Source organism: Rhineura floridana, chromosome 5 (genome assembly GCF_030035675.1).
Source record: "Rhineura floridana isolate rRhiFlo1 chromosome 5, rRhiFlo1.hap2, whole genome shotgun sequence".
NCBI classification, from domain to species: Eukaryota; Metazoa; Chordata; class Lepidosauria; order Squamata; family Rhineuridae; genus Rhineura; species Rhineura floridana.
Genome location: NC_084484.1, coordinates 99910720 through 99928698, shown reverse-complemented (window position 1 = coordinate 99928698; position 17979 = coordinate 99910720).

Genomic DNA, 17979 nt, shown 5'->3' with positions numbered 1-17979 from the left:
ATGGGACTTTGGAGTGAATGTAAAAAAGAATTATGTTTGTGTTCAAACTCTTTCTGTCTCCAGTCCAATTTTAAAGCAAGTAGGCAGGGCTTACATAGGTATTACAGTTTTTATTCTGTAGGAAAGTAATACTGATTTTTTTAAAACTAATACTGGTTTTTCTGCAATGACCGACTGGTTTGACAATAAACTATTATATGGGCTGTATGTATTTATACATCTGCTGTGTGTGCATGTGCGTGTATGGAGTCTTTCCAACGCCCCTGTGAGGTAGGGTTGGAAACCAATGCAGCTCACAACAAGAAATAAAGCCATTTAAAATCCAATGACCATAAAACAAGTATAAACAGTTGCAAAACAGCGTAAAGTGGCATGATTTGGAATTTTGGGTTGTGTAAATGAAGTTGCTTATCACTTGAGGTTGCAGTTTTGTCCCTGTTTGAGTAAGCTGAATACGCTGGGACTTGCTTCTGAATAAATAAACTTAGGATTGCACTATAAATATCTTTACAGTTCGTGTAAATAATAAATATATTTGATAGTCATGCTTTTATATAAATATTTCTTCATTTATCATATTTTTGGTTTTGGTTAGGAATCCTGACTGGTTGTGAGATGCTTAGTTTTTTGCCTTACTCATAGGAATCTTGTTGTGGTTGGTATGGTATTACATTTAGGAAAGTGTTACTGCCTTCTGTGTTTTTTTTTCCTATTTGCATTTCACTTATCTTTAACACTCGGTTACAGCCATAGAAGCAACAGCAGCATATGCAAGATAATTAACTCCCATTAGTGATAAGAACAAGAATTTATAATTATTATTTTAATTAAAACAAGAGGCTTATCAATACTTTGAAGAGGACCAGATATTTATTTTCTTTCTGAGCCCAGGACTGGGTGTTTCATGATGCCCGGTGTGTGTGGGGGAGCAGGAGAGTAGTCGATAAGACAGACATCCTGGCATTGGTAATCTAATTAGCAAGGTATGTGTGGGGTTGTTGCACACTTCCAGGCCCAGTTTCATTTTGAGTATGGAAGTGGAACCTGTGTAGATGTGGTTGAGAAATTTTGAGTTAAGCAAAGCTCTGCTTTTATAAAACCTAAGAAACATACAGATACTTTGAATGTCTGAGTGTCTGCACCAGTGGAATACTGGAGGAACTTATAAAACTTGCTGCAACAGTATTTAGAACCGAGCATGTGGTGTGAAAGACTCCTTTTCCTAACATTTTGGCTTGTTTTTCTCCACCCACCACATCTCTGAAATATATTGTATATGTTATGGTTAACCGTGCTGCTGCCCTGACTTACTTTATATTTGTTGCTATTTTATGTTTTTATTATGTTTTTATATTGATTGTGTATTTTTATTGTTTTTATTATATTTGTAAGCTGTGCTGAGCTCTGTTTTTAACAGCAAAAGGGCAGGATATAAATTCTTAATCAATCAATAAATACTCCATAGTGTTGGAAACTAGAGTCTAGGCATTTAAGGCTGAAAATGTTGCTTTAAAAAAAAAGATTTCTCACATCTTTCCCCAGTTTTTGGTGGTAATTCCTAGGAACAAAAACAAACAACTGGACAATCCAAATATTAATATGCAAATAATAATTTGCATAATATGCAAATAATAATTTGCATAATATGCAAATTAACCTGCCTGGATTTATGGAACTGAAATATGGCAACCCTACCCAAGTCCAATAGGTCAAGCTGGGAAGGCTCCTCCAGCTATAAAGGTCTCTGGTCAAATCCTCTGACGGTGGCCTGTTAGCAAGTGTTGCATAAGTACTTTGGTATCTGTGCAATTTTAGAGGTGCTACTGAGTCTAACAGGACACCTGGCATGTTCATGTACGTCTACATTGTCAAACAGCTTTTGTTAGCATTAGTTGTCAGTGGGAGCCCACCCATTAGGCAGTTGCCTAACATTTCAACAAGATTTTATCCAATCCCGCTCATTTAGCTTGTATATGACTGGGTGGGCAAAACATTATTCCTGCAATGCCTTAGAATTCAATGTATAGAATATGATGTCATGCTATCCAGTATGGTTTGAGACACACATGGGAAGAAAGAAGGGAGATTTTCTCTCTTTTTTCTTTTTAGGCGGCAGATAAAAACAAATATTGTTCACTGCAGATGCACATTTTTAAAAGGATTTCACTTTTAAACTGCCCTTCATCCAATGGGATCCCAGAGCAATGTTAAAAATAATTTGGTACCTATTTACTGATTTATTATTGCTGCTATGTTCTGTTTCTATTATTTATGTTGTTTTATTGGTATTATTCTTAAAATGGCTGTTCACCACATTGAAATTTCTTTAGGCAACATACAAATATTTGAACAAATAAATGTCATAAAGTAGCCTTTGCCAACCTGGCATCCTCCATTTATTTTGGACTACAACTCCCATCAGCCACAGCCTCTGCTGGACCCTATACATATACATATGCAGTCAGGTTAGAAGTGGAAGCACAGAATAGAACAGTCAGCATGCACCCATAATTAATCAAGATGGAGGACAATTTCATGTTGTTTGTGTCATTTTTGGCTGAAGACTGCTAGCAATTTTATGAACATTGAAATTCTACTGCTAGAGAAGAACGTCTGATAAGAAGTTGGTATGAAGCTTCTGGGGATAGGGTTGCCGGATCAGAAGCATCCCAAACCCTGAGATTTCAGGGGCAAGCCCTAGTGATGTCATGGGGTAGGCTCTAGTGATGTCACAGGGGCAGCCCAGAGTGATGTCATTAAGTATGATACATTAAGCATCAACCACAGTTGCTTGGGGCATACAATTCAAACAAAAACATTGCTCTGATTGGAAATCAAGATAGCAATAACAGCTAAAAGATGGAGCTTGGGTAGGGAACATTTAATCTAGTCTACTTGCTTCTGGCAAGAAGGGTTTAGGTGCCCTCAGGCCAGTCAGTCACCAGAAGGCCATTGTAGGAAGAAAGGAGCCTAGTGTTGTAGAGATGTTAGATGAGAGCACTCAGGAATAAAGACAGATATCCCTAAAGGCTGCAATTCTTAACACTTACTAAGGGACTAAGCCCCATAAAACTCAATAGGACATACTTCTGAGTAGATGTGGTTTGGATTGTGCTGTTGGTAAAGCTTGACTAGGGATCCTCTGCAAAGATATCCATATACAAGCAGGGTTAGCAACCCCCCGCCTGGAATGCCCTCCCCTATCTTTTAATATGGCTGCTCCAAACTTTTTTGAAGATTTGACCCTTCACTTCAGAAAGAGGTTTGAGATATTAATAAGAGTAAGAAGATGTTGTTCCCTTTTCTGTTTACCCTGTGGGCTGCTATAAACTCACTTTGCCAGCCAACCTAGTTCCAGTGAGTAATAATTAACAGAAAGAAAACATACATGGTTTGGTCTACCTTAACAGGCAGCAGCTTGGGAACAACAACAATTGCAGCCACACTGCCCAGTATGTGAATTCTCTTTTACCACTATTGGGCAAGAAACAAACAGTCATGCAGCCAAAAAGGTGCATCATCACTGGGTTTAAACACTGTTGTTGCTTCTATGGATATAAGGGATGTAAGGAAGTAAGGTTAAAGGTAAATGAAATGCAAATAGAAAAAGAAAAACAGAAGACAGCAATACCATACCAACCACAACAAGATTCCTATGAGAAAGGGAGAAAATTCAGCATCCCACAACCAGTCAGGATTCCTAACCAAAAACCAACACTAAAAAAATCCTGGAAGCCAGTCAGCCAAGGTCACAGAAATCCCCATGTAGCACAACCTGACCCAGGGGCTGCAGTTAGTACAGAATGCCGTGGCACAATTGCTGACATGAGTGAGACCCTATCAGCACATAATACCTCTGCTCTGAAATCTGCTCTGACTGTTGATTTGCTACCAGGCCAAGTTCAAGGTGTGCTTTTCATGTTATGGGTGCCACATAGCAATTTTAAGGTAAGCAATGTGTGTGCACCTACCAGGCAGGTGGGAGGGGCAGGAGGTTGGGCAGGCAAAAGAGCGATCGAGCAGGGGAAGAGCAGGCTGTTGCGGCCATCGGGAGCTCGCTGAGGCAGCTCTCCTTGCCGATGCAGTGTGTGTGGGGAACTGTGGGCGGCGGCACTTGTTTTGGCAGGTGTCAGGAGTCTGTGGAGGCGACTTCCTTTGCCCTTCCTCTCCCGTCTTGAGGCTTGCATCTGCGGCCCAAAGTCCTTTACCGGAGCTTGCAGCTGCAGCTCCAGTTGGCTGTGGGGGGGGAGGCTTTGTCCTTATTTGGCTGCCTTGGGGCTTTCTACTGCGGCCCTAGGAGCCTTACCGGAGCTTTGCTGCTGCAGCTTCGTTTGACTGTGGGGGGAGGTGGCTGTCTGTTCTCTTCCTTCCTACGGTTCAGGCGGGGCTTGCGGAGCCTCTTACAGCCTCTGGAGCCTGCCGCAGAAGGGGAGCACTACTCCCCCACCGTAACGAGGGCAAGTGAGCAAGCGATTGGGGAGGCGGGGAGAGGGCAAGTGAATGGGTCAAGAGGGCGAGTGAACAGGCATGGGGGAGGGGGAGCAGGCAAGGGGGAGGGGGAGCAAGCGGGTGGGCAACTCCCTCCCTGCGATCTGTGGCAGGGAGCCTGCAGCGGAAGGGGAGCACTACTTCCCCACCATAATGAAGGTAAGTGAGCGAGCGAGCGAGCGGGGGGAGAGGGTGAGTGAGCGAGTGGGGGAGAGGGTGAGTGAACGAGGGGGAGGACGAGCAAGGGCACCAGCGGAGGCTTTTATATGCATTCACAAGTGAAAAAAATGCTATGTTCCACTTTGCGGCAATTTTTGCTTTTCAGCGGGGGTCTGGAACCCAACCCTCCGTATGAGTGGGGCCCTACTTGTATTATGTGGATCTACTTAATAAACTTTGCCTGCATGTAAATCATTTTAATTGGTTTTTAAAATGGAAATGAGCTATAAAATTTACTGGGTGACCATGGGCTACTCACCATCTCTTAAGACTAATCTGCCCCTCAGGATGAAAACAACAGAAGGGGACCATGGCCACCCCAATGAAGAAGGGCACACTTAAAATGTAGAAGAAATAATCAGGTACAACCATAGTGTGAAATCAGATACTTATCAGGATGTAGTATGAAGAAATATTTATATAAGCATGACTGGCAAAGATGTTTATTATTTACACAACCTGTAAAGATATTTATAATGCAATCCTGTTTATTCAGAAGCAAATCCAATGTATTCAATGGGGCTTACTCAAACAGGGAAGTGTGCACAGAAACTACAACCTCAAGTGATAAGGAACTTCATTCAACCCAAAATTCAGAATCATGCCACTTTAAGCTGTTTTGCAACTGTTTATACTTTTTTAATGGTTGTTGGATTTTAAAGGGATTTATTTCTTGTTGTGAGCTGCCTCGGTTTCCAATCGGCAATCCTAACTCACAGGGTAGTTGGAAAGACTCCATACACACACACACACTGGAGATGTAAAAATACATATACCCCATATAATAGTTTATTGTCAAAGCAGTTGTCAACAAATCCCTTGGCCATCACAACCCTCACTTCACTTACTGGCTACAAACCTGAAAGGGTGGGGTTAGAGCAGCCAGCTATGACCTCATTTAACAGAAGTTGTGAGGGGCTGACATTTTTGGCGTTTATCTCATGAACCAGACCACCTAGAAACTTTTTTTTTTAATGAAAGCTGAGAGTCCGGAGATTAAGGTGACTCAGCTATAGACCCGGAGGGGACCCCAAAAATCCAAAGTCTCCGGGTGAAAACCAGAGACTTGGCAACCCTAGCTGGGTAGCCAAAACAATGTCGAAGTGAAAGAATAGTATGTTAAAATTGTGACAAGAGCAACTCCCATTTGGTCCTCTTTGCATGAGGAGAAAGAGAGATAGTTCTCCTAACTGGCTAGGCTGCCACTGACCTGTGCTCATCTTTTCTGTCTGTTTTCCTTCCAGGGCGCTATTCACATCTCTGACACACCTTCCTGTTTTCTGTTCTGTCCAGACAACCAGAGAAAAAGGAACCATGGTCTCTTTGTGTCCTTTCCTGTAGTATGAGGGGCAATGTCCAAGCATGGCTATTGCAGCTTCCAACTTAGCTAGATAGAAGTAGCACGTTTCCTATCCAGTATGTCTATTAATAAAGTAATATTTTCTTATTTTGAAACCAAATCCAAGTCTGAGTGATTTAAAGCAAGGTAAAACGTGGCTTTCTCTCAGGTAAGATCACATCCATGCAGCACAGAGTGCTGAGCAAGCTACCCTAAACTAAACTACTAAATTTATTTTATTTATTATTTATTTATTATTTGATTTATATCCCACCCTTCCTCCTAGCAGGAGCCCAGGGCGGCATATAAATTTACTAAAACTCTAATTGGTATAATAGCCATTCGAGCCATCATAAAACAAATGTGCTTTTGAAACTCTGTTAAAAGAAGGGTTGCCAGGTAATGGGGAATTTTATTGCCAGCTAATGGGGAATTCAATATACATAAACAATAAGCAAAATATATTCTTTTATAAAGAATAAAGCTATAAAGGCTATAAAGCTATAAAGATTCATAACATTTTAATAGTTTAGTAGGGATACTGAGAAGTTCAGCACAGTGTTATCAATTATTTAGAGTACAAGTAGTTCCAAACAAACCAGCTGTCTCCTCTGACTGTGCTGGTTTGTTTGGAACTACTTGTACTCTAAATAATTGATAACACTGTGCTGAACTTCTCAGTATCCCTAAGATGTAGAAAGAAAGAATTGCAGTAATAAAATGCGCAACTAAATTGCTTTGCTCATTGCCTGGAGTGCTTAGCTCACTGTGAAAATGTACTTTCATGTGAAGTACTGAACATTACCAAATTCACCAAAACATGATGGAGAAAGTACTGTGTCTATGTAATACCTGTGCAAATGCCTGTGTAATACTGTCATGCCTATGTCATTCTGATGTGTTAAATCCCAATTGGTAGATGCTAAAGTCTTTGTTCTAAAATGTATAAAAACCCCAGGCAACCAGTGTCATGGTGCAGTTCTCCACTCACTAAGCGAGAGACTGACCAAGTGTACACTTGTCATCCATTCAAGGCCTACCTTTTTGCTCCAAGCCTGTGTCTTTAAAAAAATTCTTTAAGGACCCCCAGCAAAAGATCCCAATGTAGAAAGAATTCTCCAATTCAGCCAAGTGCAGGTTTTCTTGCAACACCGTAATGTCACCTTGTGGTTTTTCCCATAACAGTGTTGCAAGAAAACCTGCACTTGGCTGAATTTTCTCTTCTCTTAAAGATACAGAATCATTCTCAGGCCCTGAGCCTGGCAACCCTAGTTAAAAGGCACTGCTTGGAAAATCACTGACAAATTATGGTAATTAATGGTCTATGTTTTATGGGGATCCACCCACACTTATTGAAATTCATGTTCAATTATTGGATACTTCCAACCTGATCCAAGTTTGCTGGGTGATATAAAGGGATGTATTAGAAAAATGCTGCTTCTTGGAGGAGGGGGGGATTGCCTTTGGATTACTTTCTCTACTCTCTGCTCTGCTTTGCCATGCTTGCCATGCTGAAGGCTTCAGGCCTACTCACTTGTAGGTAACTATGTCTTTCTTTATTCTAATATTCTAGAAAACAGAATAATAATATACAAGTAGTGGCTGGAGGGAGTTAGGAGGAAAATAACTAGCTTATGCAAACATATATATCACATAACTTTATGATATTTTCCAAGTTCCTTTAAGTTATTTCATTTTGTTCCATCTTTTATGATTGTATCATGTTTTTTCATTACAAAATCTAATTCTTATGACTTTCACACCTTTAATAAACCGGTATATTCGTATCAGTTTTAATTTGGAGTTTGTGGTTTTTAGTAATAGATTATGTTTTCTCCTTGTTCTGCTATGTTGCTGCTGAGCAAATAGAACCAGGGTGACGAATCCAATGAAGGCCAGAACCGGCAGTGTATGCATAGGCCTTGACTGGATTTAGAATTTAGAACCTAATTTTCAGAGGGTACCAGGTTGGTGAAGGCTGTCATAATCCATGACTTTAGTTAGCCCCTTTGCAAGTCCAGCCTCCTCACTTGATCAGCATAGTCCTGTCCTCTGAGTTGAGCTGAATGCATGTGATGATAAATTTAATAAATAATAATAATGTGATAGGACTATGTGACTCCCTGCATCCTGAGGCAATGCAGATAGTATCTTCATTTCACTTGTACAGCTACCTAAACGCTGTGCTGGACTTGTTGAAAATATTTACAGTAGCCCAAAGCAAAACTAGTAGGACCCCATCGGTCCACCACCTGGCGAGTGTGACAATGTATAGATAAAATATCAATTAGAAATCGACTTAAATGGCAAAAAGCCCTCCCTGTATTCTTTACAGCACCAAGAATTTATTTATATGCTTTCTGAGCCAGTTGAAATGGAGAGTAGATGTTTCAAAACATGCTACTTGAATTTCTGTATTGAGTAACTGTCCAAATCAGGCTCAGCTAACTTGGCAACATGGGTTTAAAGCATTGTAAAATGAGAAAGATGTATATGGTGTTGAAATATGAATGATGAGGAAAGCCCAGCCTCGCCATCAAAAGAAATGTAAGTTTTCTTTCAACAACATAAACAGCTAGTTCTCTCATAAATGACCCAGACTGCTTTTTAATGGCATCTTTCTTCCCTATTTTCTTCCCTATTTTATTATTACTAAAACAAAAAAACCCTAGAGCGCCATTGGGAAATATATTACACATGACAACTGAACTAGACACACAGCCTGATCCTGTGCAAGTTTTCTCAGAAAAGTCCCATTTTTATGCCTTGTTCCTGTAAATATATGAAAGACTATCTCGTTTCTCACGTTATCTACTAATGTATCTATCTGCATTTGATCATAGATTTACAATACAATTCTGTATGTATCTACTCAGAAGTAAGCCTCACTGACTTACTCCCAGATAAGCATGCATAGGATCACAGTCTTACAGCGCAATCCAATGCATGCTTACTCAGAAGTGAGGCCACTTCCACACAGTTGCCACAGTTGCCATGTGGTTTATTTATTTATTATTTGATTTATATCCTGCCCTTCCTCCCAGTAGGAGCCTAGGGCTTTTTCAGTCACATATCAGCCAATTCAGGTTGCACAATTAAAGCTGATTTGGTGCTCTTGTGTGTCAGCCTCTGGTGTTACTGATAATGGGCTGTTTATTAAGTTCAATGCATTTCAGAGAACTCTCCTTTGTCAGGAGCTACAAACACGATTTACTTTCTTTTACAAATTCTGATGTATCTAGTTTTTGTTTCCTTATCTTGGTGCTTTCCACCCCTTTTTTCATCTTGGCTCTTGCGCAGTAATGCCCCCCCCCAAATCTGACTAACAATTGCTTGATGTGATGTCATAGAACCTCTCCAAAAAAATCAGAATGAATGTTCAATAAACAGATGGTATCTAACCTCCCTGCAAACTTTATGCAAACAAGTCAGGATGAATGCTCAACAAACAGATGTTTCACTTTTGTTTTCACTCTGGAAGCGACCTGGGTTCAAAGGAATTTGCTCCCAGATAAGTGTGTACAGGATTGCAGCATTAAAAATCTACAACAAAACAGAAGTTCCATATTACATTGTCATGTACTGAATTATATAGTAAATTCATCTCTTTTTTTTTCATTCATAGAAATTCCCATCAGAGCACAATTGCACTAATCACTGATTAGTTTCCTTTGTAGAAGAAAAACTAATTTCAGGTGGCCCGGCCATATGAGTCAAGTGGCTCTTGAAACAATCAAAAATGTTTTACATTTCAACTTGGACAAATCCTTGCAGATGAATTTACAGATGAGTAAAAGCAATTGTCCAGGAGGAAGTAATATCTATCAGGATTCAGGACATGTCTGTAAGGCAAGTTAAGATTCTAAAAAAATGTCCTCAGGCTGTTTGACCTTCAGCCTTTCAAGGTTTCCAATTTCTGAAAGGACACACAGAGACAGACACATTGACAGAAGATTCAGAAGATGAAATTAAGCTAACTTGCTTAGTTTTATTTCAAAGTAATTAGCCCCAGCGATAACTGGCAGATGATCTTAGAACCTATACATACACACATATTTTAGAATCAGTCAGGGGTTTCAAATTAGTTCTACAACTTCTTGTTTCATAAGCAGCACAAATCTTTCACTAGACACATATTTGTAATGAATACAGGTTGAGTCAGTGATTCCTGCATTCCTAGATTCTAAACCCCTATCAAGTTGGTTTGTACTGGCCTGGTCAAATGCAAATTATGTGAATCTAAGATCATGTCAGCAAGAAGTGAATTCTTATTATAACAAATAAAATATGGCAAACTGATGTTAAAAGGCAGAACCCATATATAGCAGGGTAAGGGATACTTGACTGACAGCAGAACTGGATGGTTGTAAAATTGAAACAATACAAAAAGTAGCTAGGTCTGGCTGATATGGGGTGAGGGGTGGCTGAAGTTTGATCAAGAGGCATGCCAAAATTAATGTAGCATAGATCACAAATCATATCTCCCTCTATATAATTTATATTGAGTCAACCTACTAAGTCTCTCAAATCTCCTGTCAACCTATGCAAAGTTCTTCAGGACTTTTAGCAGCAGTTCACTCCTGCCAATGTCCCTTTAAGTGCCCTTCAAAAAGGATATTGCACAGCTGGAAAAGGTATAGAAAAGGGCAACCAAAATGATCACAGAAGCAGGAGCAACTCCCCTATGATGAAAGACTACAACAGTTTTAGTTGGGGAAAAAACTGAGTAAGGAGGGGGCATAACAGGGTGGTATAAGACTATGCATGGTGTGAAGAAAGTGGCCAGAGAGAAGCCTTTCTCCCTTCCTCATAATACTGGAACCCTGGATCATCCATCGAAGCTAAACGTTGGAAGATTCAGGGCAGACCAAAGAAAGTACTTGTTCACCCAGTGCACAAACTATGGACCCAGTTAAACTATGGAATTCTGGGTAGAAACACACTCACTGTTCTCCCCGTTCCAGTGCGTCTCCACTTCTCTCTTCTGAAAACGGGGGTACACAATGCTAGTCAAACCCCACCCCTTTTTACTATAAAACCTGGTGGGAGCAGCTTGAGTGCCTTTTTTAAAACAAAACAGCTTCAAAGAGATTTTGCAACTGATGAGCAGATCAACCCATTCCCCTCCAGGTGTGGCAAATGGAAATGCTTTGCTGTAGGCAAGTAGTGTGTTCACAGCCTCACTCTCACAAGATGTAGGATGACCACCAACTTGGATGGCTTTAAAAAGGGATTCAACAAATTTATGGAAGATAAGGCTATCAAAGACAGTTTGCCTCTGAATACCACTTGCTGGGATCATGAGCAGGACAATGCTGTTGTACTCAGGTCCTGCTTGTCACTTCCCATAGTGGCTGGCCACTGAGAGAACAGGATGCTGGACCAGATGGGCCTTTCGTCCGATCTAGCAGGGCTCTTCTTATATTCTTAATTCAGGGATCAAACTTGTAGCCTCATAAATGCAAAACATTTATCAGCTGTGTCTGATTAATGTCTCCAAAAAGTACACTTTTCCATTTTCCCCCTTCTTTCCTTGCCCTCATCACCATGTAGGTTATAGATGACAAGCTAATTGGAGGAAATGATATCACTGTAAAGGAAATTCACAGCACTATTAAATGCTGTGGGCAGGATATAAAGGAAGCTGTACAGAAGAATGATACAAAAATGTTCTATAATTATTGACAATTATCTTGGGAGAATTAATATTGCATGTTTCAGTTGGCCTGCATTAGTTGCTGCAACATGTAATTAACAACAATATGGGAGCATGTCAAAGACATAAGAAAAATGCATGTACAGAAGAGTAAATAAATGTATTTTCACAGTCGGTTTTGGGAACAGACATTTTGCAAGGATCATGGATTGTGGCAATTTATAAGAAAGTTCAATGTCACTACTGTATATATCACTTGGAACAGACAACTAGCAGCTGGTTTAATAATTTTCAGATATTTTTTTCTAACAGAACGTAGCCTTCCTTGGAGTTTCTAGTTTGCTAATGGTAAAAAATGGGAGAAGTGATAAAGTTACTACATTCATCAGTCATCCACCCCAAAACATTTGCAACTGATTATATTTTTCAGAGTTGGCACAGAATCATGAGGCTCCCTATAAGCAACTTTATGTTCTGTGCCAAATGGGAAAAAACTGGAAGGTAATTCTGAAGCATATGCTTTAAAAAAATACATGTCCACATAATGAAAAAGAATGGAGAGTAGTAGTGAGTTTGGTTTTAACTAATAATAATGCACGCAAGGAGGACTGCAAGATTACAGTTTTAAGATTGCAATAAAATGGCTTATGTGTGTTCTAGTTCTTGTTTTACTATCTACTAACTGCTAAATGCATCTGTTTTGTGCCCTGCCCTGTTCTGAGGGGGACAATGATAATTAAAATGAGGCAGAAACCAATCGCCTCTCCTATGAGAAACAGAGTAAGAAATCAGGGTTTAGTGCCAATGTTTTTGTTTGTAAGATTTTCATTTTAAGTTTATTTACAATAGTCCATTTATAGGCCAAGAAGCCCTGCCCACCCCCCGCGCAACCACAATGGCTCCCAGGGGATATTGTGAGACCCAGCCAGGCCAGGATGACACCACTGCTTTCAGGGCTTGCTGCACAGACCGCACAAGGCAGAGAACTGTAATGTATGGATATAGACTGTATTTATACATACACACATGTTGTTCCCCAAATAGGTCCATTGCCCAGTGCGCAGTACAGCCAAATGACCACACCCAAGTTGAAGGGTCCAACAAACTTTATTTTGTTCTGGCCAGAAAGAGGTGCAAGGCGATAATTTGCAAAACAAGCACACACCCTTATGGGGTGCCACACTTTTATACATTGCAAGCAAAAATTCATAGCACGTTCTAATTGGCCCCTTAATGCCAACCTGTCACCTTTCCATTGGTTGATCTTCTAACTATGCCCACCATTTCGTATGCACATGGCACATTAATTTCTCCACTCCTATCTACATTCCAAGTTAGCCATTACAACAGCAGCTTCCAAGCACGTATTTTACTGATAAGCTACAACAAGCATGTAACTTCTCTAGACCTTATAAAATTAACTTTCTTTTTTGTTTTTTTCTTAAAAAATGCTGGCCCTGAGTCATCACACACATCGATCGATCGATCGATTGATCCAACCCACACAGGGAATTCTAACTGAAGAACAATGTAGCACCCCCTCCCTGAAGATATGAGGCAACCAGGGATGGGCGAGAAATTTGATTCAGTTTGCATTTTAAGCTGAATCTATCAAATTTGCACTTTCTGAAAGAGTATGAAAACCAAAACACAGCCATCCTTTGAAATTTGCACTTATTTGAATTTGGCGATGGAGTTCGCTGACCAAAGTTTACAAAAATGCATATGTTAGGGGAACACGTGCATAAAAATGAATCCATGAGTGAAGATAACATACAATAATGCATTACATGATGAGAAATTGCTTGCAAAAATGTGTACAGTAGCCAAAACTGCCTACCAAATTGTGTTTAAAAGGAGATTTGCACTAAAATGCTGGAGAATTTTCATCAGGATTTTTTAAAAAATCACAAATTGCTGCAGAAATGTGGACAACTGAATTTAGGAATAGAAAAATGAGAAGCCTAGAGAACCGAAATTGACAGATCTTTCCATCCCTAGGCGCAAGAAACACACTTCATCAAAATATGGCTCTTTGCAAGCTATATCTTTCAGCATTGAGCACCCAAGCCAAGAGGCAAGCCAAACAAACGAACAACAAAAATCTGAGGTGTTCTGAAGTCTGGTAAAGACTATTTAATTATGTGTGTATATGTGTGTGTGTGTGCACACCCATGCACATAGATTTTTATCCCAGTCTATATTTATACTGGATTTGAAATTAGGACCAAAATGGCAGTGGGTTGGACCGGAGGTGCTTTACACTCTCTCCCAGTCCACTTCTTCTTGCTGGGTAACCCTTCCTTAGCTGGTTAACTCTTTACCCTCATTACCCTGGCCTTCAGCTCTTCAGATGCATGTTTTCAGAATCCACCCTATTCTTGTGACTGAAATGTGTTTTAATTTTTTAATATTAGATTTTAGATTTTGTAACCTACCCTGGGACCTATTGGTGAAGGGTGGACAATTAATATAAATAAATAAACAGTAACTCTTTCCTCCCCTGTGTTCCCAATGATGATTGACCCCATGCTACTATTAAGCTTTTTCCTAAGCTTAGATGCAGCACATGGGGAGCCAATTTTCATCAGGATCATTGAATCATAGCATCATAGAGTTGGAAGGGGCCTATAAGGCCATTGAGTCCAACCCCTTGCTCAATGCAGGAATCCAACTTAACGCATACCTGACAGGGGACTGTTCAGCTGCCTCTTGAATGCCCCCTGTGTTGGAGAACCCACCACCTCCCTGGGTAATCGGTTTCATTCTCATACCACTCTAACAGCTATGACATTTTTCCTGATGATCAACCGAAATTTGGCTTTCTGTAACTTGAGCCCATAATTCTGTGTCCTGCACTGTTGGATGATTGAGAAGATATCCTGGCCCTCCTCTGTGTGTGACAACCTTTCAAGAACTTGAAGAATGCTATCATATCTCTCTTTTCTCTTCTCAAGGCTAAACATGCCCAGTTCTTTCAGTCTCTCCTCATAGGGCTTTGTTTCCAGTCCCCTGATCATCCTTGTTGCCCTCCTCTGAACCTGTTCCAGTTTATCTGAATCCTTCTTAAAGTGTGGTGTCCAGAACTGGACGCAGCACTCAAGATGAAGCCTAACCAGTAGCAAACATAGAGGAACTAGTACTTCACATGATTTGGAAACTATAGCAGCCTAAAATAGCATTTGCCTTTTTTGCAACCACATCACACTGTTGGCTCATATTCAGCTTGTGATCAAGAACAATTCCAATATTCTTCCCACATGTAGTATTGGTGAGCCAAGTATCCGTTGTGTTATAACTGCACATTTGGTTTCTTTTTCCTAGTGTAGAACATTGCACTTATCCCTGTTAAATTTCATTCTGTTGTTTTCAGTCCAATACTCCAGCAGATCAAGTTCATTTTGAATTTTGTTTCTGTCCTCAAGGGTATTAGTTATCCCTCTCAATTTTGTATCATCTGCAAATTTGATAAGCATACCTTGCACCTCCTCATCCAAGTCATTAATAAAAATGTTGATTATGGGAGGAAGAGGGAAAGTTAAAACTTCTCTCCCTACATGCCCCCCTCCATTGCTCAGCTGACTGGAGAACAACTGAGAATAGGGAAAAGGAGGCTTGGCTGAAAAAAAGTTGTTCTGATCAATGAGAGGGTATGTTGTGGGCCATCTAGATTAGGCAGTAGGCCAGAAGCAGCCTGGGAAGCACAGATTACACACTTCTGAACTAGAGATGGAAAACAAGGGCATGTTTCTTGGAGACTATGCATACTAACCAGAGAACATGGACATTGCCTGGAAAATGTAAAAAATGCAGCTGAGATATGCATATTTCCCAAAGCCTGTTGGGGATTATGCATCATGGCTGAAGTGTTTGGTATTTTAAAAATGAAATAGGAACAGTTTTGTGGGCCTATTTCTTAGCAGAGATATAAACGCAAGCAGTAGAGTGAGAATCAACCAGCCCACCTTTTCCCTCAGACACAAATAACAGCAGACACAATCTTCTTAGGTAAAAAGATAAAGAATGTTTACTCACATCCTTTCATATGTTCAGGAAACATAGGCTCTAGCTTAGATGGAAAGATTAAGAGTCCATTAGTCTTTGGTAATGATGCTCTCAGGAGACAGCATCTTCCATGCTGCCTCTCCCAGAGGTAAAAGCTCAGTAGCAATGGTAGATATGCAGACATCTGCTAATATCCAGGACAAAGGAGGAGGAAACCAGGTAACTGACCCCACCCATTAGGAAGTTACTTCATGGTAAACAGGCACATAGGGATATCCCCCAAAATATCCATTAAAGGGAACATCTCCCTTTTTACAAGGGAACATGCAAGTTTGCTTATTCTAACCAGAGCTTGGAAAAGTTACTTTTTTGAACTACAACTCCCATCAGCCCCAGCCATCATGTCCACTGGATTGGGCTGATGGGAGTTGTAGTTCAAAAAAGTAACTCTTCCAAGCTCTGATTCTAACAGAACCATGGGCTGGATCAGTGCTGTGGTATTCTTCAGGAGAAAGAGGCCTTTGATTTTCCTGCCTCTGGAATGCATGACCTCAGCTGAAGGATGGGGTAAATAGTGATCCAACAGCAGGAGAGCTTTCTATTCCAATTTCCTTGAATGCAAGTGGCATCTCACTGATGGTACAAACTCCTCTTCAAATGGGGTTGCCAGGTTCAGGACCTGAGACTGATCTTGTATCTTTAGGAGAAAAGAAAGTCAGCCAATTGCAGGTGTTCTTGCAACACTGTAATGGGAAAAACCACAAGGTAGAATTCTCCCTTCCCCCTGCACAACTTTTAAAGATACAGAAGACCTCTTGAAGGCTGGGCCTGGCAACCAAGAGGTCTTCTGTACAGGCATACCCCACTTAACGTCGCTTCACTATAATGTACATGCTCCATGTGCCTGTATTTCTCCAGAAACGCAGCGCAGCAGCAGAGGCTTTAGCGCGTGGGAGTGGAAATAGACGCGATCGCGCCAGCGCAAATCAGCTGGGAGGCGTGATCGCGATCAGCTGAGAGGCGCGGCAGCGCAGCAGCAGAAGCTTTAGCGTGGGGCTTTGAGGCACCGCATGAAGGAGAAGTAAAAAAAGTTTTAAAAGGTAGTGCTTCACTTTAAGGACATTTTCAGTGTTATATCTGCCAAGTAGATGATTGCACTTTCAGGAACACCCTATTTACCGGCACTCCTTCAGAACACTTCTGTAGGAACCATTTCTTCAAGCAGTCCAACTCGGTCTTCTGGGAGAGCCTAGTTTTCTTTCTCCTCAATGCTGTCTATATGAACACACATAAGTTTTATTCCTTTTTCATCCAGTCCCTTATTTTCCCTTCTGGAATAAACTTGCTTTTGATTCACCATTTTTGACCCTCTTGATAATGTTGAGCTTTTCCTGCACTGTGTAATTTCTTTTCATTTGCTCATCATTACTCAGTGCCTGCTATACTCCCTGTGTGGTTTCCAAGCCACTGACAGTTTGGTGGGAAGAGAACAATCCTTAGTGCACCCAGTAGGTGCCATCTCAGTGCATTCCATTGTCTGCACATTCCAACCATCCTGCCACACACTTCCTGCAAAATGCCTTTGGAGAACCTTCCCTGGTTGCATATCAACTCAGTCTCACCCTTAAGGGTTAAAACTAGCAAGTATTGGTTCCTAGAGAGATGCCAAACCACTGGTGGCTTCTAAATCTGCAGGGAAAACAGCAGGCACTGAAGTGAGGAAAGTTGTTTGGAAGGACACAGATCATGTGGCAACCAATACTATTATGCGTCAGAGTCCAGGTTTGCCACCAAGTGCTTACCTGACAAAAGCTGCAGCCAATCCTGGCTCTCTGAGGAGTGTACTTGTATTATGTACATTTTTGCTAACATGAGTTTGCAATCACATTTGATGTGTACAATTAAAAATCTTATGTGCGGCACAATGTTGTTCATAAAGTGGAATTGTGAGTGATGAGCAATTACTTACTAATGTTTAACAGTTTATATTTTATTCCATAAAAAACATTAACAACAACAAAGAGCAATGATATTTTTGCATACTTTATTTATTAATTAAAGTTACTGTATATATTGCCCTTCCTTCCAGAAGAAGCCCATTGTAAATGAGCTGTACAGTATAGATGATAATAATAATACTTCTGATTGCATAACAAATATTTTTATCAAGTATAGGATTTTTTGCTTATCCTTATCCCAATATCTTTTGTCTATTGAACAAATCCACAACATTGACCATAAAAATCTCCATCTGGGAGGAAGGGCGGGATAT